Source organism: Leuciscus leuciscus (genome assembly GCF_965113295.1).
Source record: "Leuciscus leuciscus genome assembly, chromosome: 22".
In the NCBI taxonomy this organism is placed as follows: Eukaryota; Metazoa; Chordata; class Actinopteri; order Cypriniformes; family Leuciscidae; genus Leuciscus; species Leuciscus leuciscus.
Genome location: NC_138746.1, coordinates 13,289,689 through 13,298,237, shown reverse-complemented (window position 1 = coordinate 13,298,237; position 8,549 = coordinate 13,289,689).

Here is an 8,549-nt window from a genome sequence, read left to right as displayed (position 1 = left end):
TCCAGCTGGGTTTACGGCTTAATGCAATATTTACAGGATGCGAATTATAGGAGAGTTTGGATTAGGCTTTGACTATAAAAAAGGAAGTGAAAACAAATTGAGGTCCTAAAAATACATATTATTTTATGAGGATATTCCGTTCAACAAAGTTAAACAAAGCTCATATTTTCACCTGGAGATAAACAGAAAATCTGTGGTAACCATGGCAACAGTAGAAGCTTGAGAATTATTTTTGTTATCTTCAGCATTGAACATTGAAAAAAATATTTTGCAATATAGCCTACCTGTATTGTCATTATTTATCACTTAATTATAGATTTAAATATCATTATAACAACACTTAGTCTCCTTTCATCAGTGTTGCACATTTTACACTATGAATTAATAGCTACTGATTTGGCTTTTGTTTTTGTTGTTTTTCTAGTGCAAAATTTAGGGAAATGTTTATTTGCTTTTTTGATGCCTAGATTTTTAAGGTATGTGGCATATTTACTTTCACAAGTAAACTGACCATGATATTATTAATTTACAATATTAATTTACTGTAATTCAAATATGGATTGTATACCAGCACTTGTATTACATGTTTGTTTTTTTCCAGTTAAGGATAAAATGAGTAATTATAGCCATTTGATTTTATATTATATTATATAAGATTATAGTCGTAATATTTCATGAAGATTCAGCATGTAAATAATCTGCTTTCTGATTTTGCTTATCATTTACAATTGCTTAACAATTACAGAAACAGATCAATTTTAAACATTGATATAAATGTCACATTTAGCTGTGCCTCCATTGGTGTGAAATAAGTTGTCTGATGTGTTTCTGCCTCTGTATGTCTGAATGTAATGAGTGCTGTCAGTGAGCGCTGTCTGTGATTGCTTGTGTCTTTCATAATTTCTTCTCATGTTCAGATGAGCGGAAGGAAAAACAATTCCTTTCCTACACAACTAACAGTTCATTTTTTTTCATTTCGAGGGTTCTGTTGAATAATTAATAATAATCAATATTAAAAGTAATTAAGAAAAACTACGCAGGAACAATATTTTAAGACATAAAACATTAATAGAACGTATTTATATATACATAATATATAAATCAAATATAATAATGCAGGGCCCTTGGATTTTCAATATAAAACAATAGTCTCTTCAAATGACTTAACTGCCACTTAACTCTGCTTTGAACTTAACAATATAGCTTATTTATATAGGCTATATTGGGGCTGAGAGACATACCAATTTTACTGATGGTCTCTAATGATTGTAATGATTTGCCACAGGCCACTGAATCTTTTGAATCCAATGAAAGGTACAAATGACTAATACAAATGAGTTTCCCTCCATCAAAGAGAAGAAGGACTCAGAGTACTCCTTCATTTTAATGTTTTATGTTATCATGTAATTCTATTAGTGTCAGATATCAGGTGTTGCAAAGTCCAAACTAATCCAATAATAATTGATTTTAATTATCCTAATGTAAATGTCTGTGACATCACTTTCCTTTCAAAAGTGTTAAATCCAAGAAATTATATTCTGAGGACATGTTGGGTGAGCATTACCAAAGCATTACTTTAACGTAATATCAAGTATGATCCATCATGCAGAAACTAGTATGCATACATTTAATTTAATCCAATTATATTCTGGCACCTGGGTTGCTGAAACAGCATTTGCACAAATGATGTTTTACAGAAGTACACACTGTTCACATATAAAATCATTTTTTTCATGCCTTTGAGGTGTGCCTGAGATTTGGTTTTACAATGCATCTTTTGAGTCATCTCGTCCCTATAAGAGTTCAAAAATACTTTTCCTTGCACAGCCCACTTCAGCTAACCTAATACAAGACTTAGCAGATTTTTGCATATTGCAAATTGCTTAGTCTAAGAAGATTATACAGGACATTATGTTCTTAGAAACTGCTCTTAGCTTTTTCAGTTTGTAGATCTACTGTCTGAGATCCAAGACCACAATGTCCTATGTCTGTAATTAGAGTTGAACACCATTGTCTCCTTAAAGTAGCTACTGTAGTTTATAGGAGCTGACCCTGATCTCCAATTTATTGCTCAAATGCTCATTTCTCACAGCAGGGCTGTCTTTTATATGCCTTTTTAAATAAGATATTGAACTCAATGATTCCTGGTCTTTTAGCCAATAAAGTGGTGCACTAAATTCTAAATATGCTCAACTGACATCTCATCTTATTTAAGATCTTTCATATAGGTTTGATCTGCCAGGCATGCTTCCAGTGCAATTTGAACCTATTTAAAACTGACTTAGAAGCTTTATATTGTTGCAGAGTGAAATTATAATAATGAATGTTGTGAACTTGTAATACGTATATATTTATTTATCAAAATAACAGGTGTCTTTACTTTGTGTGTGAATATGTATATTGTATTGTACAATCTTAAAATTCAGTTCAGTTCAATTCACATTTATTTGTATTCACAATACATATAGTTTCAAAGCAGCTTTACATAAAATGCATGTTTACATTACAATTTAAAGTAATCTGTTAGTGACAACATCAAAATAATGTCCATATATCAGAAATGTACAGTTAAGATAATACAAATCATGCAGTTAGCTAACATTATGCAGCCTATTCATTCATTTTAGGCAGAATTATTACTTTAATAATAAAGTTGATCATAATTACAATATATAGAAAATCTGTCAGTTGTGTATGTTGATTGATTCAAAATTGGCATTATTTCTTCAGTTGGGTAATCGAAATTAAAAGAAAAAGATCAGTGGGGTTCTAAATAAAACCCTGTTCTTGACTGTTTTAACCATAGATATGTATATCTATGGTTTTAACCCTTTTGCACATACGATCACACCAGTGTGATTAGAACTGTCAGTGCATCACGTGATCAACTGCTAAATTTAAACGTGCTTGTGCATTGGCTGAGCCAGAGATGGACGTTCGACCACATTATGTTTATTTTAGTTTTCAGACATTTAAAATCACATAAATACTAGAAAACCAATGAATTTGAGTTAGTAAAATACACTGATGTCTATGGAAGCGTCAATAATCCTTTCCATTATATGACACGTCTTATTTATAGATACACATTGTGTAAGTAACGTTAGCTTTAAAGTTTACCCTATTCTTCTCCCAGTTCAGCGGCCACTTACTTTCATGTATTTCGTGAGAAGTGGATGAATTGACATGTTGTAAATCCAACAGATGCCCATCGCGCATAATGTTCTGTCTATGATAACGTAGCTCAACTAATGCGATCGTTATAAAGGTGTTTTAAAGGTGTTTAAACAACAAAACACATCCACTTGCACATATTTGACAATATCATATATTTCACACTATAGCTAATGAATTTGTGAATTTAATAAAAAAGGAAAAATGACAAAAGCAGATCATCATTCATTCAGCGCTGTTGTGGTTGCGGTGTGTCACGTGACAAGCAATTGCGCGTCACCATGGAAACAATAAAGTGGTAAATAACGGTCGCCTTGAAAAACTTATGCTGGGGGGTCAGTTTGAATATTTTAAACTCCATGCCAAAAATGTTCTTTAAGGAGAAATGTCTTAAATTATTGCATAATACTTTAATGTTTAAAGAGTTATTTAAATTTTGAAAATTGAAAATAAATGAAAACAAAATTAACTAAAATAAAATACACAAAATGATCTCATGATAGGAACACCATAAAAGAAATAACGAAAGAAAGGTTGTAGAACCTTTTATTTTAAGAGTGATACAATGCAAACATGTATGAATGCGTACATACATGGTCCCACTGATAGTTTTCCAAATATTTAGCTATTTTTTATGTGTCAAATAGCTGTTAAAATAATACACTTGTTAAATATACAAATGCTTTATCAGATCTAACAAATCCCATATGATGTAACTGGGAGCACCATTTTGCTGCTGTGGTGTGTACAGCAAAATAAGGCAATGAAGAGTTGCTCTGAACACGAGCGAAATGTTGTTCTCTCATGAGTGGTAGAGGAGTATCTCTGTTGCCATGGAGATTAGAACATCCCAGATGAGAGCACCCAAGCAAAGCTTAAAATCCTGTTAATTAGAGATAATTTGTTCAAATGTCCATAAAACAAGGAAAATTACATTACCTCTGCAAGCTTTCAAAGCCATTTCTCTGTCAATGAATTCTTAACTTTGACTATGAAACACCTTATGAACAACATCACGAGGAATGCCCTTATTGACCCCCAAAATGTGTTGTTTATTAGCCTACTATTACATTCAGCCACATACCAAAAAAAGTATGAAAACCCCAAAAATCTTTTATCTAAAATCGTTTTCTTTTAAAATCTCGTTCTATAATTAAATAAGGTATATTAGCACAACTTATTCAAATGAAGAGAGAGAGAGAGAAAAGAAAATAATAGCATTTACAGGTCATTTGTTTTCATTTTTCTGTTGTGTTTTCATGTTGTTTACCATAATGTGATCTGCTTTATTAGTAACTAAATAATGCTCATCCTAAAATCGTATTCATTCAGCTATCCGAATAAAGGAGAAAGGAAAAGGAAACAATTCTGATTACTTCCTGAATTCAAAGAAAAACCATGTAGAAAGTTGCTGTGTTATCTTGATGCTACTTCTGATCAAACAAAGCCATTTAATTTTACAGCCTGAACATGCCCACATTAACTCTTTCCTCGCCATTGACGGAATTTTCTGGCAATCAAAGTTTTCACTGTTATATGGTAGAGGGCGCTATTACGCATCTTCTGAAAGAGTACAGAATCTCCTGATTAAAACACAGGCGAAGAAGAAGCAGAAAAAGGAATAGAAGCATTGCTTATGCACATGTAAAATAATGCGATCAAACATTAAACAGCATATAGCCTAAATCAAAACTTCCTAATGTTACAGAATGAAAGGAAGAGGAGAGGTAAAGGACTGTGAAGCTTTGGGGGTGTTGCTGGAAATGATTAGTTATTTAAGTTACAATATGTAATTTTATTCGCTGCTAGGAGTCGCTAACCTCTTACAATAACAAAGGCGTATCAGAATCAGAATCAGAAAGAGTTTTATTGCCAAGTGTGCTTGCACCCACAAGGAATTTGTCTTGGTACTGAAGCTTCCAGTGCACTATACACATACAAATACAAATACAAATACAACAAGAAACATGGTAATACAAATTCTAAGAATAAAATATATTTAAAAAAAATTAAAATAGTATAAAAAGTAAAAAAGTAGGGTCACAGTTGGGTTTAGTCAGAATAAACATTTACACATTATGAACATATTTACAGTATTTTGAGTAGTATGAATAATATAAATATAAATATCACCTGAGTTAGAGAATATTACACTAGACAGTGGGAGTCTAGTGCATGTAACAGATTATGAACATAATTTACAGTATTTTGAGTAGTATGAATAATATAAATATAAATATCACCTGAGTTAGAGAATATTGCACTAGACAGTGGGAGTATTGCACTTACAGGCATATGCCTTGGGGGGCATGTTAAGTGTTCAGAAGGGAAATGGCCTGTGGAAAGAAACTGTTCCTGTGCCTGGATGTTCTTGTGGCCAGTGATCTGTGTCGCCGTCCTGACGGTAACAGTTCAAACAGGGGGTGTCCAGGGTGAGTGGAGTCTGTGATGATTTTACCTGCTCTCTTCCTCACTCTGGAAGAGTACAGGTCCTGGATGGTTGGCAGGGGGGCACCAATAATCCTCTCTGCAGTCCGGACTGTCCGTTGTAGTTTCCTGATGTCCGATTTGGTAGCTGAACCAAACCAGACAGTGATGGAAGTGGTTAAAACAGACTCAATGACGGCTGAGTAGAACTGGATCAGCAGCTCCTGTGGCAGATTGAACTTCTTCAGCTGGCGAAGGAAGTACAGTCTCTGCTGGGCTTTTTTCACAATGGAGTCAATGTGATTTGCCCACTTCAGGTCCTGAGAGATGGTAGAGCCCAGGAACCTGAATGACTCCACTGCTTCCACAGTGCTGTTCGTGATGGTGAGAGGGGGAGTGCTGGGGATTTTCTCCTGAAGTCCACAATCATCTCCACTGTTTTGAGCGTGTTCAGCTCAAGGTTGTTATAGCTGCACCAGACAGCCAGCTGTTCAACCCCCAGTCTGTAAGCAGACTCGTCACCATTTTGGATGAGACCGATGACGGTGGTGTCGTCTGCAAATTTCAGGAGCTTGACAGAGGGGTCTTTAGAAGTGCAGTCATTAGTGTACAGGGAGAAGAGCAGTGGGGAGAGAACGCACCCTTGGGGGTCGCCAGTGCTGATGGTGAGGGTCCTGGATGTGAGCTTCCCCAGTCTCACTCGCTGCTGCCGGTCCGTCAGGAAGCTGGAGATCCACTGACAGATTGAGGATGGCATGGAGAGCTGAGTCAGTTTGGCTGTGAGAAGATCAGGGATGATGGTATTGAAGGCCGAACTGAAGTCCACAAATAAGATCCGTGCATAAGTCCCAGGTCTGTCAAGATGTTGCAGGATATAGTGCAGTCCCATGTTGACTGCATCATCCACAGACCTGTTTGCTCTGTAAGCAAACTGAAAGGGATCCAGCAGGGGTCCAGTGATGTCCTTCAGATAGGCCAACACCAGTCTTTCAAACGACTTCATGACCACAGACGTGAGAGCGACAGGTCTGTAGTCATTAAGTCCAGTGATTTTAGTTTTTTTGGGAACCGGAATGATAGTGGAGCGTTTGAAGCAGCAGGGAACTTCACACTGCTCCAATGATCTGTTGAAGATCTGCGTGAAGACTGGGGCCAGTTGGTCAGCGCAGGCTTTTAGACAAGCAGATGAGATGCCGCCTGGGTCTGAAGCTTTCCTAGTCTTCTGTTTTTTGAAGACTCGGCTCACGTCCTCCACACAGACCTTAAGCTCAGGTTGGATGGCAGAAGGGGGAGGAGAGGGGTTGAAGGAGGTGATGGTGGATGTGTGAAGTGCACATCAGAGCGGGTGTGAGGTGTGAGTCTGGGCTTCTCAAACCTGCAATAGAATGCATTGAGAGTGTCAGCCAGTTGTTGATTCTCCACAGATGGGGGGGATGGTGATTTGTATGGTGATCAGCCTCTCCAGACTGATGCCGGGTCGTTGGCTGAAAACTGTTTTTTCAGCTTTTCAGAGTAGCTTCTTTTAGCAACTCTGATCTCCTTTGTCAGTCTGTTTCTGGCCTGGTTATACAATATTTTATCCCCACTTCTGTAAGCATCCTCTTTGGCATGACGAAGCTGTTTGAGTTTCCCAGTAAACCATGGTTTATCATTAGTGAATGATAAGAATGTCCTGGTAGGAATGCATGTATCCTCACAGAAACTGATATATGATGTTACAGTATCTGTGAGCTCATCCAGATCGGTGGCTGCAGCTTCAAAAACAGTCCAATCAGTGCAATCGAAGCAGGCCTGTAGATCCTGCTCTGCTTCGTTGGTCCATTTTTTTTACAGTCCTTATTACAGGTTTAGCTGATTTCAGTTTCTGCCTGTAGGTCGGTATAAGATGAACCAAACAGTGATCAGAGAGCCCCAAAGCTGCCCGTGGGACGGTGATACGCATTCTTTATCGTGGTGTAACAGTGGTCCAATATATTACTGTCTCTGGTAGGACATGTAAAATGCTGTCTGTATTTTGGCAGTTCACGGGAGAGATTTGCTTTGTTAAAATCCCCAAGAATTATTAAAAGAGAGTCTGGGTACCTTTGTTCCATTTCAGCTATATGTTCAGCCAGCTGTTGTAGCGCCGCGCTCACACACGCGTCTGGAGGAATGTAAACATTCGCGAGAATGAATGAGGAAACCTCCCGCGGCTAGTAGAAAGGTTTACAGTTTATGAAATGCGCCTCTAAATTAGGAGAGCACATTTTCTTCAGTGTTGTTACATCTGAACACCAACTTTCGTTAATGTAGAAACACAATCCACCACCTCTCGTTTTCCCCGTTAGTTCCGCGATGCGATCCGCTCGGAACAGCTGGAAGCCCGGCAGATGTAGTCCGTTGTCCGGTATGGCTTCACTCAGCCAGGTTTCAGTGAAGCACAGAGCAGCGGAGTTTAAAAAATCCTTGTTAGTGCGGGTGAGGAGAAGAAGTTCGTCCATTTTGTTAGGAAGAGATCGGAGATTCGCAAGATGAATACTGGGGAGTGCAGTGCGGAGGCCGCGCTCGCGGAGTTTAACCAGCGCGTGAAACTTATGAGGTAAAACGCAGCACTGTTTCACTTGGTCTACACTATCACACTAAACTGCATTTGAGTGTGTTTAAAGTTATAATGTTATTCTATGTGCTAGTTTGTCTGTATGAGACTAGCAGTAAGCTAGATCAACATTAGAATAACATACTGATCATACAATTTCATCATGTTGAGCTATATAACACTGATTAGTTTTATGTACATTTGCTCACCTGTCTAATAAAATACATGCAGGATCGGCGTCTCTGTCAAGTCGAAGTTTGTCACGGACGTGGAGCTCTCGGCATCTCGAAAACGCCACAGTGATATTGATCCTCATTTTAGTTCTCCTTTTATCCCAGTCCCAAAGTCTGCTTGCCATGGTCCATAATGTTTG